The 20,939-nt window shown below is 38.0% G+C and overlaps 1 protein-coding gene across 3 annotated transcripts in view; it reads left to right on the forward strand.

Moving 5' to 3' along the window:
• Positions 1 to 20,939, forward strand: part of LOC135217428 (prolyl 4-hydroxylase subunit alpha-1-like) — a 203,802-nt gene that overhangs the window by 135,229 nt on the left and 47,634 nt on the right. The window lies entirely within an intron of this gene.

Genomic DNA, 20,939 nt, shown 5'->3' on the forward strand with positions numbered 1-20,939 from the left:
AGGTGGAAAATACATCCTGCCTATGTGAATTCTCTCGAGAGACTGAGATCTTCCAGCCCTGTGATTGGCTTATCAACAGCCTATCAGGAACGTCGTAAGGGACTGGCCTAGACATCAAATGCACGGTTGATGTGAATCTACTATAGCGCTCCATCCGATAACCCAGCACTGACCAAAGGATCGTTCGACACTTGTGGTCGTTGACTTGTTTTCAACATGTTTGTGATATGTATGTGACAAGTTGCCGACATTTTTGGGGGACAGACCTGGCAGTAGCGTGGACACGCCTTGAGATAACCAGAAATAAATGTGCATGTTTTGAGTCCGGATAAAATAGGGGGCTCGAGAGAGGTGTTAAAAACACGGCCTTAGAAATTATCAAGAATTAATGAATTTAACAACAAAACTTATCAGTCTGTTAAAAATGGCAGTGGGTTATAATGGTTGCCTGGGAATTGTCATTTTGCTGTTTGTAACAAATCTTTATGGTTTTTGTAAACGTAAGCCATATGCTGCCCTGGAGATTTGGTCAGAATTATACATGCTTGGATAAATTTTATTTTCCTCGTCTTCTTCTTCTTGCAAAGTCACGCCGTTTCTGGCGGGCTACTCGTGTCCCTAACTTCACTGTTTTTACCGATCGCATAACGGTCTGAGGGCTCAGTCGGCGTGTTTTATGGTTCCGGCTGATCGGAAACTGTTCGTATAATAACTTGCGGGTGTGTATGTGTATGCAGACACACTCAACCCCCCCCCCCCCCCCCTTCCCACACACACACATATATCTATGTGTGTGTATGTTGAGAAGACGACAGACCTGAGCCTTGTATTTGGTACAGCGAGATAAGCTTATTTCCTTTACCCTTGCTGAATTAATCCGCTTACCACTGATTGCTGAAGTTTGTTGCAAGTTTCATAACGTCTGGAATGTTTACCTACTTCAAGACTTCTCTCCTTATCCGGGCTTGGAACTGGCCTGAGTGTAATTCCTCTCTTGACGAAGACTTAAGCGCTCTTTACGTAAAGACTTGAGACTTAAGCGCTCTTTACGTAAAGACTTGAGGAAGGTTATTATAAGGACTACCAAAGAATTCTTCGCTTGAGATCGCCTCCGTTAGTGCCGTCAGCGCTCCTCACGAACTGCAATGTAGGCATCACTAAATGGTGATTTTAACGTTCCATCGGCCCCTACCTGCACCCACATTTTTAGCCTTTCACTTTTCCTATACATTCCCGCGTCTTTTCTTCAACACTTCTTATCCAACCTCTATAACTATGGGTTCTGAATGTTGTTGTGGGGTTTACACTCGGTTCCACCTTCAAATCCTCTTGCTTCCTCTCATATTTATTTCTTGGATGTCTTTATCTCGCTGTCCAACCAATCCAATTCCCCTTTTCTCACTGTCTTAAGAGCTGAATGGACGTAAGAGATGCAGTGTTAGACTTGACAGCCTGATTTGCAAAGGATCAGGTAAAAAAAATGTATCAGTCTTTTTATGAATTAGACTAGAAAAGGTTTATGAATTCCTCGTCTACTTGTTTTTTTTTTTTTTTTTTTTTTTTTTTTTTTTTTTTAAGATAAATGGTATAGTAGTTACCTAAGGACATGGGAAAGCATAACGACAGACTATCGAAAAACTACTGAGGACTATTTACAAAATATCATTCCTTACGGTCACATTAAAGAGCATCATCATCTTTGATGAGGAACTTTTGACTCGTTTTCAAAAACATATAGATTTTGAACCTCGTAACACCTTTAATAAGGGACTTTGGACTCGTCCAGATAAACGCATCGATTCTGAATCGTGCAAACCACTGGCAAAACCACAGAATAACTGAGAATGAAATAGATGGGAAACTTAAATCCAGTTTCAATTTTTTCTGAAATTGATGGGAACCTTTAAATTGTCAAGAGCAACCCAGTTTCAATTTTCCATCAGAACGTCCAGTTTCCGAAGGGGTTGATCATTCAATTTGGGTCCCAACGACAACATTCCATTTCTGCGTCTCTGTTTTATTTCGGCAAAATCTCGACCGCCGAAATGGGCGATCGTGATCGCCCGGAAGTCGATTAGCGAATCAACTAGAATTGTACGACCGACGCCGCGCCGTTGCGATGACAGTCGACGCGCGCAATGCGTCCTTGGTAATGACATTCCTTTCTGAATAACAGTTATGGAGTCCCCCCGAGCTCACCCTCCGTATCTCCTGACCAAGAGGAGAGTCGTCTTTCGTTTTACTTGAGATATGTACTCTCTGGTACTGTGAATATACAGTTATGATTTTTTGGTAACCGTTTGTTCTATGCTAATAAAACATATACTCGCGCAGACGCACACACAACACACAGACACACACATACGCTCGCACACATACACATGTATAAATGTATTTAAATATGTAGATATATATACACACGTATAAATATATATATATATATTATATATATATATATATATATTTATATATATATATTGTATATATATTTATATATATAATATATATTATATATATAATATATATAATATTATATATAATTATATATATATATAAACGAATCAACACACGAACCTATTTCATACCAACACTGATAAAAATATATTATTTATATATATAATATTATATATATATATATATATATATATATATATATATATCTATATATATATATATCTATATATATATATATATATATATATATATATATATAATATATATATAATATATCGATGTCGGCTACTTTGTGTCATGTGTGTCAGTAAGCGTCAGTAACTAAGGTGATAAGTTATGGGCTTGAAGTATAATCGTTTACTGAGTTACGGGGCGGTACGTAAAGTCCTGATGGTTGGGACGAAATATCCCGACCATCTTGGTTACACGGGTAATTTATGAATGAACTCGTACCGCTGGCGAGTAACTGGAGAGAGAGAGAGAGAGAGAGAGAGAGAGAGAGAGAGAGAGAGAGAGAGAGAGTAGGCAGCAGACAGGCTGTCGAACTTCTCAACTCTAAATGTCCTTTATTCCTCACACCTTGTACTGTGGAACAGCCTCCCTGAGGAAGTCGTGCGATTGGAAAATCAGAAGTTTAAGCGAACGTGCAATGCATTACTACTCTGCTACAATTCTCCTTACATTTTAATACATTTTTATCTGTTACTTAATTTTTCCTTTTTTTTTTTAATAAGTGGGATCTCTGTATTTCCCTTTACTTCGTCTTACTTCTTCCTAATGAACCCCTTATATATTCTTTGGTAGTTTGAATTTCAAGTCAGTGGCCCCTTTGGTGGGCTTGATCCATATGAATAGGTTTCATCATCTGAATAATAATAATAATAATAATAATAATAATAATAATAATAATAATAATAATAATAATAATCAATCAAGCAGAAAGTGATAGGTATCAAGACCTGAAGATAGAAATAAGAAGGGCGTATGAGAATAATTTCCATTCATTAGGGAGGACCAACAGCTACCGTATCCCAAGATCCCTGAAAAGGAACATGGAAGAACTAGATGCTGAAGTAGCTCCAGGACTCGTGCAGAAGTGTGTGCTCCTAGAAACAGCGCACATAGTGAGAACAGTGATGGACTCCTACGGAGGAAGGATGCGACCCGGAACCCCACACTATCAAAATCACCCAAGAAACAGTACAGATATTGAGAAAAGTGATGGATGCAACACGGAACCCCACACTATAAAAACCACCCAGTCGAATAGAATGAATGTGATCGAAAAAAAATGTATAATAATAAATCAGTGGGAATAGAAAATAAAAGCTGAAATTCAAGAAACGTAGCAGAGATCAGGAATGAATTTGCTCCTCGCTTGAATATTTGGAGACCAGAAGGTTCCACAGCTGCAATAGGAAAGCCAATCAACATAACAGTCGTAGCCAAGACAACACTCCTGACAAACTGAGAGATACAGTTTCTGTTATTTTTATTTTAATGACTCAAATTAGCTTATTCCGTCAATCAAATTTTCTATCTCTATAACCTAATGTTTATGTTTCTAATTTATGAATTTCTCCCATAAATTAATTTTGATAACCGTATTTCCTTCATTTTTAGTGCCTATTTAACTTATAGTCGGTTCTTCCAAAGTAATTTCAGCTTGTCGCCTTCTTTTTTATTTTAACTAAATTCCCCCCCCCCCCCCCCCCCCCCCCCCCCCCCCCCCCCCCCCCCCCCCCCCCCCCCCCCCTCCCCCCCCCCCCACCCCCCCCCCCCCCCCCCAACCCCCATTGTTATTTCTAATAAAAATACCGGATGGGATCCCGCCATTGATGGCATTACAATGAATGCCTGACTTAACGGCAAGTCTTTTATTTGTTAAAAACCGTAAAAAGTTAGAGAAAAAAAACCTAAAGGAGACGCTGAATGAACTTGCGTCGTTCGTTGGGTTAGGTTTGGAGGTCATATTTGTGCATACATACTCATGTACATACGTACATATACATACATACACAGTATATATATATATATATATATGTATATTATATATAATATGTGTGTATGTTTATGTATGGTATGTATGTGTGTGTTTATATATATATATATATATATATATATATATATATATATATATATATTATATATATATATATTTATTTATTATATTCCTAGCCTTTTTGCCTTTCTTTTTGTCTGTCCTCGTTGTGCCCATCTTAACCCTCTTAGATAAACAACAAGAAAATACAAATACAGGAAAAACACGATGGTATGACTTGAAACAATACTGATTTTCCCTTAAGTGAATTTCTCCTTTTTATAGCATTCATTTCTTGGAATATTCTTGAACTTAATCCCAGTATTCTAACTCTCATTTGAGAATTCCTGGAATAAATTCTCATAACAAAATTTCTTGGAATCCTTTCTCGAACTTAAAGCCCAATAAGAACTCCATAATGAATCTTGGGTTTTATTATTTTGCGTTGACCCAGTCCAGCAAATTCCAAAGGAACAACAGCTGTAGGGTCGTGATTAGGAGTGCCTGAGAGTACATATTAGTAGAAAGTATTGAGTGCTCTTCCTGAGTACGACAGATGTCGACAAAGAGCTTATAAGGAGAGACCGTTTCGACATGAACTTCGCAAAGGCTGTACTGAGGTCTTCTTTAGGTTATGTGACGCTGTTGAAGAGCTATATTACAACCAATCAATCAGTCAGTCGTGAAATCAGCTGGTCATCATCGTACTCTTCATGAGAACCGCAGGGGCCAAAGGAAGGTCAGGTTAAAAAAATTAAAAAAAAAGGAAAAAAAAAGGAATAAAATTCTTTGAGACTTGTAATGATTCAGTCAACTTCTAGTTTAGTGTATGTAACACCAGTAGATAATAATAATAATAATAATAATAATAATAATAATAATAATAATAATAATAATTAATAATAATAATAATAATAATAATAATAATAATAATAATGTAAAAATTTAACGAAAAAAATTAAATCCAAAATTTTGTTCTCGTAAAATTTTGATTTAGACATTTGTACACATCATTACAAGCGTACAATTATTGTGGATTTTATTGATTCTATAAAATAATAATCATCATAAAGGTAATAATTTAAATTCAAACCGTTATTATTCTTGCGAATAGCATTACCATTACCACCAATACCATTTACCCAACAATTAGCTGTTGAAACAGCAGCAGTATAGTTGCTGTAAGCACAGCTTAAACAATATATCAACAAATAAAAATAAAAAAAACTTGTAAACTTTAGCACGAAACTAATCACAAAAACTGCCTAAAACCAATCAGACGCACGATTATGGGTAACTTTAATCTTAAATGAAAAAAATATAAAAACTACGGAGGCTACAGGGTTGCAATTTGATATATTTGATGATTGGAGGGTGCATGATCAACATACCAATTTGCAGCCCTCTAGCCTTAGTATTTTTTAAAGATCTGACTGAGGGCGGACATAAAAAGTGCGGACGGACAGAAAAAGCTATCTCAATAGTTTTCTTTTACAGAAAACTAAAAAAAAAAAAGAATATGCGGCAACTCAAAAACCTAACCGGAAACGGTCACGTAAACATGGCGACCGTGAGTTTCCGGTCGTGCAAGGTATTATTGCAGACCTTGACTGCGTGTTTATTGCATGGGATGACCTTTGGCGATATATATCGAAGTCAGCGTTTGATTACTTGCTTCAATGTTGCGCTTGACAAAAAAAAAAAAAAAAACACTTGTTAAACACTGAAATGGACGGTATACTCTACATAAAATAAAAACTTCATTATAATCAATTAATCACTAAATACAAAATTAAATAACTAGAAAATTTGTTCATGCCAACAATTTAAAAAATCACAAAAATAATTTCTAATTTAACACTGCTGTCGAGTTGATAGTCCAAAACAAAATCAGCCGGTCAGTGAAGTTATTAATTTTATTATATGAATGAATAATAAATTCATAAATAAAGCTTTTGATACTGATATAAACTAAAGATTATTTATTTAACAATATGATGGACCTGTTATTCAAAAATAAAAATTCAATTAATTAGATAAGAAAAAATAAATAAAAATTTTACCCTTAATAAACTATGCGTGATCCGACCTGCAGCTTACTCTGGACGCGTGCAAGATTTTCCCTTCACGCATAAGTTGTAAACATTATATTCGTAACTTAACGGAAATTAAAACTTGTTAAAATCTACGTTCAAATGGAACGTTGTTTCACCAGCAAAAATGAAAGTAAATACGCTACATTTTATTAGCAATAATTTTTCCGTACTGTTTAACATACACATGATTTATCTTTTATATTTTCGTTCTAATAGGTAAGTAAAAAATATCCTATCCTAAAATTCCTTTATCTCTAACTCAACGTGAAACACCTTTTTCAGACCTTTTAAGGCTTTCCTCCCCCCCCCCCCCCCCAAACAAAAGAACAGCAGAAGAACAACAGCAGCAAGAACAACAAAGTACTTTGTAGGCTTACTCCCCGAGTAAGCAAAAAAAAAAAAAAAAAGTACTTGTCAAATGCACTGCCTGTTGTATTGCCAATTCCTTACATGACCTTCGACCTCTAAGTATGACCCAGAACTTGGCTTTGACCTTACTATGCACATCACCGTCATTACTGAGGAATGAAATGGCAGTATTAAGTCTGTGTCGTGCAATTCAAACGTTATGGAGAGATAGACAGATAGATAAATGCACTATTTGTGTTTGCGGAGTTTTAAAGAGAGAGAGAGAGAGAGAATTGCTCCTGCATAAAATTCTTGATGCATTTTTTAAAGTTTACGATACATGATTGTGTTTGTGTATGCTTATTTCGGAGAGAGAGAGAGAGAGAGTTTGGAATTGTTCCTACATAAAATTCTTGATACATTTTGTAAAGTTCACGATACATGATTGCGTTTGTGTATGTTTATTTTGGAGAGAGAGAGAGAGAGAGAGAGAGAGAGAGAGACGAGAGAGAGAGAGAGAATCGCTCCTGCATAAGATTCTTGATACATTTTGTGAAGTTTACGTGATTGTGATTGTGTATGCTTATTTCGGGGAGAGAGAGAGAAAGAGAGAGAAGGGGGGAACAAGTTCTTTTTTTGTTCACAGATTTTACCGTAAGAGCCGACCTCTCCTCTCAATGCTACCAATTCATCCTCCGTATCATCTTCCTTTCTTTTTTTTTTCTTTTTTTTTTTAGCATTTAACGTCTCTGTCATTAACAACTGGTAGGAAATGAGCGACGCGTTCCGTCAAATTCGTGACGGTGGGCGATTAAAGACCCCTTGGAAAAAAAAAAAAACACACACACACACACACACACACTAAAAATGAGGTTTTGGAGTTTATACCAGACAGAACCAGGAACAAAATAGCGGGGAAAAACTGACAACGAAAATACGTTTTTTTTTTAACAATACATAAATCGCCTTTTTTGGGGATGGGGGTAGGGTGAAGAGGGGAAGGCCCATTCACGAGAAAAATAACGGAAAATGAGGAAATAGGGCAATAAAAATGCAATACCGTTGCCCTACTCTTCAAAATTTTTGTTCTTTCTTTGTCCCATTCAAAAGCAAAAGGAAAAAACTAAAAATTGAGAAAATTTACAATAAAAGTACAGTATTCTAAACTTGTGCTACTTTTTTTTCTTTTCTTTTTCTTTATTTTTATCCCGTTCCAAAGGAAAGATAATTGAAAAATTACGGAATATGAAAATAGAAATATGGCAACGATTACGTACTCTAAGTCTGCACTTTCTTCGTGCCATTCAGAATGGAAAGCAACTGAAAAAATTATGAAAAATAAAACTAACAACACAAAAATGTTTGCTCCACTGAAGAGGTCGATTAGTCCATTGTCATAACCCCCCAAAAAATGGAGAGAAAAATATAAAACATGAAATAGTAATAAAAACAGGAATGCATTTTGGTAACCTTTTGACATACCTTCGTCACCTCGATCGAACTCAAGTTTTTCTGTATTCATGAGAGAAGTAATTAACTTTTTCGTCCTCTCCTTGCTCAAGAGTTGCCATGTATGCACTTTTAAGTCTGCCATTGTATTATCAGCCTGAAAGATATCAGTGGTTAAACTTCAGATCACAAAGCATAAGAAACTGGACTCGTTATTTGAGAAATCATATTATAGTTACATAAAATCAATATATTAATACGAACTCTATTTTTTCATGCAATAATAACCTTTACAAAATCCTTAGTATTTTATGTCTCTGGCCTAAGAGTTCATAAAATTCTAGGTATTTATCAACATTATATTTCTAGCTTTTTAATAAAATTCTTTGATTTGTATGACTATGTGTCAGTGATTCGTAATAAGCAGATAAAATAAGTAAGAAAAGCGTCTATTTTTATTTTGGAGAGGGGCACAATAATAAAAGATAATATCAGGGCAGGAATTGAATTGAATATAGAATTTAGACCCAAGGCCAAGCACTGGGAACAATGAGGTCATTCAGCCTTGAAATGGAATTTGATTGTAAAAGTTTGAAAGGTGTAACTGGAGGAAAACCTCGCGTTTGCATAGTGAATCAATAGTTAGGTGAGGGTGGAAAACTAAGGTGGAAGAAAGAGAATATGAAAGGAGGCACAGTAAAACAAACGAAAGGGGTTACAGCTATAGTAGGCTCTGTGATTGGCTTATCAAAAGCCAATCAAGAGCGTCGTAAGGGACTGGCCTAGACATCACATGCGCGGTTGATGTGAATCTACTATAGGGGCCGAAATCAAGCTGCAAGGAACCTTAAGTAATGCCTACAGTGCACCACATGAGGTGCACTGACGGCACTATTCCCCTACGGAGTTAAGGCAGGAATGAAAACTGAATACTTTTAGGAGACTTATGCCCCGTTTTACCTGAAGATTATGTCTTAACAATACCATGTTAATGATTCTACGATTCTGAACAGGAATGTATGTAACTACGTCAAAAGTTCATTCGTGGAAAGCACTGAAGAGAAGACATATCAACAAATACCTTGTAGGCCGTGGTGAAATAAAGAAGCTTAGGATCTTACTAGAAACAGTGGAAGACTTAGATACGCTCCCTAACACCACAATAAAGTCTCGCATATCTCCAGCTACAGAAGGACCCACTGTAATCACTTTCTCTTCAGCTGAAGGTCACCAAAAGGTATGTATGGAAGCGGTTTGGGATCCTTCCTACCCATCCCAATTCCCTTCCCATAACTAAGACCATATTTGGGTTGGTTGGTTGGTTGGTGGGGTGGGGTGGGGTGGTGCTCAGTTAGAAACACACTCGGAGATGCTGGCACGACAGCGACCACAATGCTGGGGGATAAAGCCTGCAGTTAACTACAGCAGAGACATTTTTCTGTTGTGAATTTTGTCTCGAAAGTTCAAGTCAGAAACGACAACAAAAAAATGTCTCGAAAAATCAATGTAACAAAAAAAAATTTGCCCAGAGATCTCAATGAAAGAAAAAAATTATTGCCCCGAAATCTCAAGTAAAAAGGAAAAAAAAATTGTCTCGAAAAGTCAATGTAAGAAAAAAATTATTGCCTCGAAATCTCAAGTAAAAAAAAAAAAATTGTCTCGAAATATCGATGTAAGAAAAAAATAATTTCCTCGAAATCTTAAAAAAGATTGTCTCGAAAAATCAATGTAAGAAAAAATAATTGCCTCGAAATCTCAAGTCAGAAATAAAAAGAAAATTTAAAAATTGTCTCGAAATCTCAAAAAAATTTGCCTCGGTAAAAAAAATAAATTTATTAAAAAATACACACACGCACGAGATGAACGAAGCGTCGCAAACAACGTCCTTCTATAAAGAAAAACGCGCAAAAAAACTTGAAACTAGCCATTAACTCAACGCTCCCAGTTCAGATACAGTTGTAGAGATAGGAAGAACATCCATTCATTGAGGAAAAAAATTGCAATACAGAAAACCGTAATGCTGACGAACTGAGAGTGTTTTTTCATGGAGAGTGAATTTGCGTCTTCAGGAGACCTTTCAGACTACACAGCTGAGATTGGTCTTCGTTATATAAGGGAAGAATATGTATTTTAAAAACCAGAATTATTGACATTATATAAAATACTTTAATTTAACCAAGCTGAGGTACCTTTGTTGTTCGTAAAAAAAAATCTGCTTTTTGTTCTCATGTAAACAAACTGAAATACATTTCTCTAACAGAAAAGGCAAACATGAATGTCAACAGACGATGCATTTATCCTCTCTGAAGACAGAAAAGATGGCACGTCTCTGAATAATAGTAATAATAAAAACTCTAACGAAGACCCGAGTACTAAAAATGTAGAGGAAGGAAAGACTCCTTCCTGCAAAGCCTAACGGTAGGAGGCGAAGCTATGTTAAGACAAATTCTAGGCTGGAAGGCAGAAAGAATCACCCTCCCCCCACCGCTCGCCCCCCCTCCCCCTTTTTTTTTTTTTTTCTTTTTTTTTTTTTTTTTTTTTTTACCCACCGAAAGTGTGCTCCTCAGGCGGCCTCACCTGCCCGAGAGACCAGCAATAAACTGTCTTAAGTTATATCATGAGAATCCGGCAACTGGGACCTTGCTCACCCTACCTGGGTAATATGGGTGATTTTATGACTACGGTAGTAGTAGTAGGAGCAGCTAGCTACCTGCCCCGTTGGGTTTTTAGTAGGGAACCGCACAGGGCCAACATTTTGGGTCTTAGAATAGAATGAAGATCGTGAATACGGTTACAGACTTCATTAAGACAGTAGGAAATTTATAGGGTTTGAAAACTGGAGTTTTAGGTTGTAGGTTATTTCTACCCCAATTTACTTGTTACAAAATGAAGATCAAAACGAAGTAATACAAGAATTGACATATTTCGAAACGAGAACAGAAAACTTTGACGTTACGAAACAACAACTGACCCATTGTATTTTAATTTTATACAATATTTTATAGGATATTTCCAAATATGTCGAAAGAGAAAAATTGTGGGGACCAAGAGAAATACATTTCTAAAACGTATAGCAATAATAAATAAAGACATATATATAATATATATATGTATATGTAAAACTTATTTTACTTATTTATTCTGTCAAGTATTTTATATATATATGTCGAATCATGCAAGCAATTTTCAATGAGGCAATTGTGGTTTGTTTTATCATTTTTCGATCCACCTTGATTCAAAAGGTTATTTCTGAACACATACATAACCTTTAATCTCCTGTATTTTGTAGAAAAGGGGAGAGAATATAGAATTCTCTCTCTCTCTCTCTCTCTCTCTCTCTCTTTAACATTAAAGCTATTCAGACGTATATTTATACATACATACTGACATACATACACACTTCGGTTTGACTAGCTTACGTGTAACCATAAGAGTGTATGTACTTTTAATATTAAAGGTTTTTATTTTACTTTACCCATGTTAGTTTGAACCAGTGTTTTCAAATACTAGAGAGAGAGAGAGAGAGAGAGAGTCGGGTTTTCTGCTTGTCATGAAACAACGGACTTCCGGTCTGCGTTTGAATTGCAGATGACTTCTTCCACAAGACGAATATATAAGTAATCGACCTTCAAGTGTCTATTTTCTCCAAATGTCTTTTTCTTTTCGTCTGTTAGATATCTTGATAATATATGGAATTCGCTTATTGGTTCCGTTTTCTCTGCGTCCTTAAACTCCTCTTATTTATTTATCTATTTTATTTATTTTATCTATCTTTTTTCTGGATTCATGTGCGTATACATGCGTGCGCGCGCGCACATTGAGCTTTTTATATAAGTATGCGTGTCACTGCCCATGAGAACAAATGAAGGTTGAAATAATATTCAGCAGATAACTAACAGGCTCCGAAGTACATAAGAACAAAGTGCTTTGAAAACTCAATGTATAATTCTATACATAAGTAGGGATCTATCAGATGGTGTACGACAGACGGGGGAGTAATCCTCGGACCTATCAACGTTTCTCTTCATAATAATATTCACAATCATCAGCATCATAATCATCATCATAAACGTGTTGAGTTCTATGCACTTTCCTCTTGAGTTCTTTAACTTGCTCTTCTCTTCTGCCCCTTTTCTTTGATTTTTTTTAATATTTCACAGGCTTTCTTCCTGTTATATCCGTACCTACTACTTTTCTGAGCATGTCTTCAAGTTTTCTTCCTTCTGTTTCTGTATCTACTACTTTTCTGAATATTTCTTGGGCTTTCTTCTTCTGTTTCTATATCTACAACTTTTCTGACTATTTGTACAGGCTTTCTTGCTTCTGTTTCTGTATCTACTACTTTTCTGACTAACTCATCACATGCCAAGATGCATGAGATAATAAATGAGATTTATATGAATACTCATATAAATCTCATTTATCCTCATATCCTCATCTACAGCTGACACATGGCCAAAGATCTATCAAAAGTTGCAGTACTGGAAAGAGACATTGCCCTCCCTTTAGCAACATGGCATCTGATGAAACTAAGGAATACATGAACTGGATTATACCGAATATTCCGTTTAAATGATTCATTAATTCAAGTCGTGAAGTGTCTCGTCAAACGCTGGCAATAACTGTGACCTTTTTTTCTGTGCCTTTTTTGTAATTATCTGTCATTCTCCGCTTTTTATCCACTTGCCCTCCGAAAGGTCAGGGTATATAAACTTTTCAGCCGCTCGAAGCTCGCCTCGTATCACCCAAAGGCGAAAGGAGAACTTTGACGAATTGGCAGAAATAATTATCAAGTCGAAGAGTGAGAGGGGAGTAAACTCGGTGTCGATCTAGAATTTCACACAGTTAATGGGTAATTGCAAATAGAGCTCCGATACGACCAAGCATAGATCATAAATGTTGCGAGGTGCAGCAAGCCGCAGCAGCTCTGGGCGGCGCGAGGCTACGGGACCGGTTCTTCTTCTTCGTCACAAGGAAAGAAAATGCAAGGTCACTCCTCGATGATTAAACGCCGGGTTTTGGAGTCCCATAGGGGGAGTGCGTTTGATTCTGGTTTCTGGTTGTTGTTGTTGGTGGTGGAGGTGGTTGTTAGTGTGATTTTTCCTCCTCCTCCTCCTGTAGTATTAAGATTACGTCTGATCAAGTCCCATAATTCGAAGATGAGCTCGGCCTCTTCGACTGCCTCATTTTATTGTTTACTCTCTCTCTCTCTCTCTCTCTCTCTCTCTCTCTCTCTCTCTCTCTCTCTCTTCTGTAGCATTAAAACTATACTTAAATCACGTCCCATGTCTCATACTTCAAAGAACGGCTCGACCTCTTCGCCTGCCTCGTTGTATTGTTTACTCTCTCTCTCTCTCTTCTCTCTCTCTCTCTCTCTCTCTCTCTCTCTCTCAGATAGCGGGAGTTGCTCTTCAAGCTATCCTTCGGGCCTCAAATAACGATCTCTGTGGAAAGAAGTCAATACTTTTCGCTACGGAAACTGGTTGTTAGAGGCAATCAACTTCCCCCTCAAGAAAAATGAAAATTAGAACATGGCAACATGTTATCGAATTGTTCCTCAAAACAATAATACAAAAAGAAAGTATAGGAACAATATTACATCAGATTTTAATGAAGGACCGTTACGTTGATGCAAGCAAAAATATTTAAAAAAAAATAAAACGAAAACGTCAAAACACACTGGTCAGAAACGTGTAGTGGACCTCAAGATTTTGGTGTGGATTGAAATGGGTTGTAATGGAACCTAAGTGAGATAGAGAGAGAGAGAGAGAGAGAGAGAGAGAGAGAGAGAGAGAGAGAGAGAGCGCTTGTATATGTAGTTATAATTCCGCTTACATAAAAATAAATACAAAATGTACAACTCATATCTTATATTCCAAGTTTCAATTACTACTTTAATAGCTTTGCCAATATGCTGCAAAGGCTAATAAAAGAGAAGTACCGAGTCTGAGCATTACTCGGATGGGTAACCAGCTAGGAAATGACAGATGCTATTCAGGGGGACAGACCCTGTGACTATCCTTGGGCACTGGGCTTGGGGCCAGCAACCTCGTCCCATAATTATGCCCAGAAATAGATGGTAGTACCTTGTGGGGCCACAAATTCCTATGGAAAGAGGAGTATACATAATATATATAATCACAGTGATGTATAAAAATTCATATATTGACTCACATCGGGATCGAACCCAGGCCCTTTCAAATGACTGGCAACCGTGGGCCAGATAGTAGCACCCTTGCCTTTCAATTGAGAGACCTGGTGTTCGATCCCCATGTGAGTCTGAAACTGTTAACTTCTGTTATGTATATATACATATATACATATGGTGGGTAAGTGTATGTGCGCGCGCGCGTGTGCCTATGTATGTGTTTACATGTTTATCTCATGTACTTAAAATGTAAACAAACATTTTACAAATAATTTTTTTTAAAATCTGCTAAAAACCTATAACGAAACATTCCATTATGGACAATACGATTTACTGACTGCCTTTCAATAGCACCCCATAAGCCCTTCTTGCACGCACACGCTCAGAATTAAAACAATAGAAGTCTCCCTCAAAACTATTCTGTGAAATTCCCGTTGCTTCACCGTGGGCCATTATTCTCCCTTCTTCGCGCGCCTCTCCTCCAAAAGCCCAGTAGGCCTCCTCCTACCCATTATTCCCGTCTTTGGGATATTCTGCAGACTCATCTCAAGCGCGAGAATATCGACAATATCATCCATCGCTTCTGTTGGCGAAGATTACCGAATATTACCAGAATATTATCGCCCATTCCGAAGCACTCGAGTCTGAGGCGAGTTTGGATTAGTTCCTTGCGAGGGAAGATTGTGTCGTCTAGACTGAAGACTCTTTATTTACTATCTCTCGACTCTTCGAAGTCATGACCGCTCGTAAATATAACAAAAGAATCCCCCTTTTTTACCAATTTTTTCGGTGCCGTAACCCGTTGCTGATGTGACTACGCCAGTTTTGGCTTACAAATAAATTCTCGGAAACTGCGTCTGGCGGAAGCAGACGGAAGAAAAGGTGTTTTTCGTTGGAGCGTCGGATAAAGAAGACGTGAAAAGAAAGGATCTGCGATCTATTCTTTATCTAATGAATCGGTGCTAATGGCGTCATCATACGGGTCTTTTTGAGTAAGGTTGATTTTGCTTTGAGTTATTCAGTTTTATTCTGGAAATAAGTAATGCCAACGCCTCTATTCACTAGTCTTGTTTGCGATCTGTTTATGATAATTGACTTGAGATTCTTAGTAAATATAAGTTATGTCATTTCCAATTATGATAAACTAAGCAAGATTAATTCAAGATAAATAAGGGATCTTCCATGTTTATATTAAGTAATATTTTGAAGTGAGGAGATAGATGATTTATGTTACAATAACATAAACATATATATGTACATTATTATAGATTATTTTTATTATATTATAATATACGGATATGTATAATATATATTAATAGATATTTAATATTTATATATAGATTATATTATTATACACACCACCACACAGTCACACCACCACACACACATAAATATATATATATATATAATTTATATATAATATATCTATATATATATTATATTATATATTATCTATATATATATATCCACGTATCAAGCCACGCACCAATAACGGGTGGGAAGAAAAACAGGTTAGAGAAAGAACCAATCGCCCCAGTTTAGTGACAGAAATATTTGAACCCCAGGGGTGGCCACAGGGGTGCCACCGAAGGTGTAGTCCACGTACAGTCCCCCCAATACGAAAGAATTCGGAACAGTGTTCATTGTCATATTGTTCTTGTTATTGAAGTCTCTCGTTAAGGAAGGGGAATCACTCTGGGAGTGAGTTTTATTCTGGTTCGGATTTATGTGTTAGTATTATTGTTATATATTATAGTATCTGGTTGGTGGGATGTTTCTTCAGTGTATTTACGTTGTTCGTACGATTTTGCTTGAGTAATGTTTTAGTTTCTATTTTTTTTTTCTCTCTCTCTCTCTCTCTCTCTCTCTCTCTCTCTCTCTCTCGTCTATAATGTATATAAATATACAGTATATATGTATATATATCATATATATATATATATATATATATATATATATATATATATATACTCGTATATATACAAATATATGATTTTAGTAAAAGTATCAAATTAACCTGAAAATTGTCTTGCATACTATATGACTGCCAGAGAGAGAGAGAGAGAGAGAGAGAGAGAGAGAGAGAGAGAGAGAGAGAGAGAGAGATAGTTTTTGAGAGGAGATTGGAGGTAGGAAGATCCGAGATATTTTTATTAAAAAAATTGGCCGTAACTTCCAATAAGTACAAATTACTCTCCCAGATACAAATGAATTTCCTGAGTTCGATATCAGGGCACCATTTTTTTGCATTTCGTCTGTGACATCTGATGAATTATCATCCCTGTCTTTTTGTAGAGAGAGAGAGGAGGTTTTTAGTAGAGAGAGAGAGAGAGAGAGAGAGAGAGAGAGAGAGAGTCTCTTTTGTTTCCTTAGCCGCCGCCTTCTCCTTTCTCTGAATCAAACCGTGAGACTGAGCTCAGTCATGGTGGTCTTAATATTGTTATCTATCATAACTTGCTAGAATGCTTTTTCTGTCTACATTTTTCCCTCTACACTTGACCGCCAAATTCTCTCTCTCTCTCTCTCTCTCTCTCTCTCTCTCTCTCTCTCTCTTTCCCCGCAATTGAAAGACCCCGTTAAGTAAGGCGACCGTGAGAAATGGCTAAATCAAAGCACGTGTTTTTTTTTTCTTTTTTTTTTCAAATGCGTCGTTCCACGTCTGGTTCGACGAAACAAAGCAGATGGTCCTTTACCAGAGAAATAGGAAGCAGCGCAAATTGCAGGAATGCGGTGGCGTGTCCTTTGCAACGGCACGTCTGGTCTGCATGAACCTAGACCTACTATATAGACTGAGGTGCTCATGTAGAACTGCAAAAACGAGAGAAATCTATACCATAGACCGAAGCACTACCCTAGACAATATACCATAGACTGAGGCACTGCCCTAGACTTATATACCACAGACTGAGGCACTACCCTAGACCTATATACCATAGACTTTGGCACTGCCCTAGACCTATAAACCATAGACTGAAGCACTGCCCTAGACCTACGTATATCCCATAGACTGAGGTACTGCCCTAGACCTATATACCACAGACTGAGGGCACACCCTAGTACCTATATTTACCATAGACCTGGCACTGCCCTAGACCTATATACCATAGACTGAAGCACTGCCCTAGACCTACGTATATACCATAGACTGAGGCACTGCCCTAGACCTGTATACCACAGACTGAGGCACTGCCCTAGACCTATATACCAAAGACTAGGCACTGCCCTAGACCTATATACCATAGACAGAGGCACTGCCCTAGACCTACTTACTACATACTTGCCCGTTGCCTACAGCCCGTGTAATGGTATCCTGGAATGGATGCATGCCTGTAGTAGGCTAAAGTATTGCCTTAGCAACTTCATCTTTAAGGAGAAAATCTATACCATTTACTCTGAAACAGAGCTAGAGGCAAAAAAAAAAAAAAAAATCTGTGCAACGGCACTCCAGAAAAAAAGTAAGCGGAAGGCGGAAGAAAGGAAGGGCCTGCATTTGCATAAACGGTTATGATTGGGCCATTTCAGTGACTTCGCCTCTTCGTCCTTCCCAGAGGACTGTGCTTTTCAGGCTATTTAGCCGGTTGCTTGCTTGAGGCTGGAAAGAATTATTCCCGCTTTCCGCTGGGCTGGATTTTGTATTACCTCAACGAGCGCAGTAGAAGTGAATGGGTTTCGGTTTTGGTATTTATCTTTTATCTTATTTTTTCCGACAGTTGCAGCTGGAAAAGGTTCATGGAATGCCAGAGATACGTGTAACAGACGTCCTGTAAGAGAGAGAGAGAGAGAGAGAGAGAGAGTCACAGGATGTTACAGAGCTAGTGATACGTCCTCGTGAGAATGCTAATATGCCCTTCCAGGACAGGAGCATCTCTCTCTCTCTCTCTCTCTCTCTCTCTCTCTCTCCTCCATCCTCTTCGCCTACTTCTCATTCTTCTTCTTAACCAAAATCCCTTCCGGGATGTTCAAAAGCTCCTTGTCCTATCCGGCGCGGTCAGATTCTGGGAACTGGTGAACCTCAACAGGATATCCACATAAAGAGGATTTTCAGATATTTCCTTCGTATAATGTGGATTTATGAATCTCTCTCTCTCTCTCTCTCTCTCTCTCTCTCTCTCTCTCTCTCTCTCTCTCCTTACTGGCAGAAACCAGCGGTTCGATCCCAGGGCCCCAGGCACGTCACGGACGCATTTCAAACCTATTTCTTGCTGCTCTCACATTGAATTATGCACGTGGCTGTTAATCGGTTGCTGGGAGTCACCGCTGGCGTTGAGAGAGAGAGAGAGAGAGAGAGAGAGAGAGAGAGAGAGAGAGAGAGAGAGAAATGTGCAGTTGAGTTTACGTCAAAATGCTAGAATATTTCATTCAAAAAGGATGGTGACTTGTGTTGTAGACCCAAAAACAGTAGGTCCTCGCTGAGGTGAATTTTGGAACAGAATTGCCTCGCCGAGGTAAACCTGGAAACAGGAGGGTCTAGCAGAGGTAATCATGGATACAGGAGGGCCTCGCCGAGGTAACCTTGAAATTGAAGGGTGTTACTGAGGTAATTCTTGAAACAGAACGGTTTGACAGAGTAATCCTTGAAACAAGAAGGCCTCCCCGAGGTAATTCCTGAAACCAGTGGGCCACGTCGAGGTAACCTTGAAATTGAAGGGTCTTGCTGATGTAATCCTTGAAACAGGAGACTGTTTGACAGAAGTAGCCCCTGAAACCATAGGACGTCGCTGAGGTAACCCTTGAAACGGTAGAGCTTCTTCGAGGTAATCCGGGAGGTACTCGCCGAGGTTACATTAAAACAGGAGAGCCTCGCCGAGGTAATCTTTGAAACATGAGCCCTGCTGAGGTATCGCTTGAAACGGGATGGCCTCGCAGAGGTAAACCTAACCCTCCAGAACCTCTAGAGACGAACCCATTATTCAAGATATTCCTTCTGTCAATTCCTTCACAAAATCATTTCCGTGGGAAACCACTGGTTTCGAAACCTTTCAGGTTTTTTTTGTTGCGGGAAGAGAACATTACCATTTCAGAGATAAAAACCACGACGGAGAGAGAGAGAGAGAGAGAGAGAGAGAGAGAGAGAGAGAGAGAGAGAGAGAGAGAGAGAACCACAAAACCGAGGGCAGAGTTAAGGACATTGGGTTGATAACCCGTGTCTTCCACACCAGAGGCATCATGTGTTGGCAACCCTTGTCTCCTTGTGAGGATAGTAAGTGTATAACTGGGCCTCCCCCCCCCCTCCAATTCTCTCGTCTCTCCTCTCTCATCTCTCTCTCTCTCTCTCATCTCTCTCTCTCTCTTGTCCCTTCTCCTCCCCTCCTCTCCTCCTCTCCTCTCCTTCCTCTCTCTTTCCAAATTTTTCTGTGAACTCTGATCTTGAATAGGTTCGACCGTTTCCGACAGCTGACAGACCCACATTGGCACTACAGTAAGACAGTGACGAAATAATTAAAGTTCCTAATCGCCACTTATATCACTGTGCCAAGCCACATCCCAAAGGCCTCCTCGAACTAAATATTTTCATTTTAATTCAACCCAACAAAAACATTGAATAGATTGTTTTCAAATTTTCTGTCGATCTTCCACTAGGTGACGAAATTGCGCCTATATTAACAATACTTGGGCCCCTCGACTATCTTGGTTATTATCATTTCATCAATTCAAAATGGTAAAAGAAAATTAATAGAGGAAATATCTCAAAAAAAATTTTTAACGATTGAATTGTCTGAGTAGAGAAATACTCGAACAAAACATGACAATTAAGGTATAATTATTTCCACTGTAATATTACCGTTTATAATTAATATCTATATAATGTAAAATATTCATTTTATGACTACGAACTGTGCATTGGATGCCAAATTTTAGATCACATTTATTATGCATAGGTCTGTCCCTTTAATTGGAAATGGGCAGGTATGTAAGTAGTTACAGCTACTGAAGGAACCTTAACTGCCTATTCGCTTATTTTAATTTATTTTATCGGTTTTACTTTTTGATGGGAGAGATGTTCGCTGAAGAATAACCTTGAATTCAAGTAGAAATAAATAAAGATTCCTCCCACTTTCACGACGTGTGTACTAGAACCACCTTTAGGGAGAGTAGAATCCAACCAGTTCTCAAGCTGCATTACTCTAATAAGCTAGCATTGAAGGTATATGCACATTGATGCATTATTTATCTACTACTGAGCAAAGCGAATGGTGGACCAGGTATTACGAAGGTTGTAAAACGTCAAGTTATAGAATGTGAACTGGACGCATATGGAAAGATAAGAAAAGGCACCTAAAACTTGTTTGGTAATCTTCGGCATCTGGAAGATATGGAGGGTTCTCTCTCTCTCTCTCTCTCTCTCTCTCTCTCTCTCTCTCTCTCTCTCTCTCTCTCTCTCATACGCACGCACGCAAGCAGT

This window comes from Macrobrachium nipponense, chromosome 7, assembly GCF_015104395.2.
Source record: "Macrobrachium nipponense isolate FS-2020 chromosome 7, ASM1510439v2, whole genome shotgun sequence".
NCBI classification, from domain to species: Eukaryota; Metazoa; Arthropoda; class Malacostraca; order Decapoda; family Palaemonidae; genus Macrobrachium; species Macrobrachium nipponense.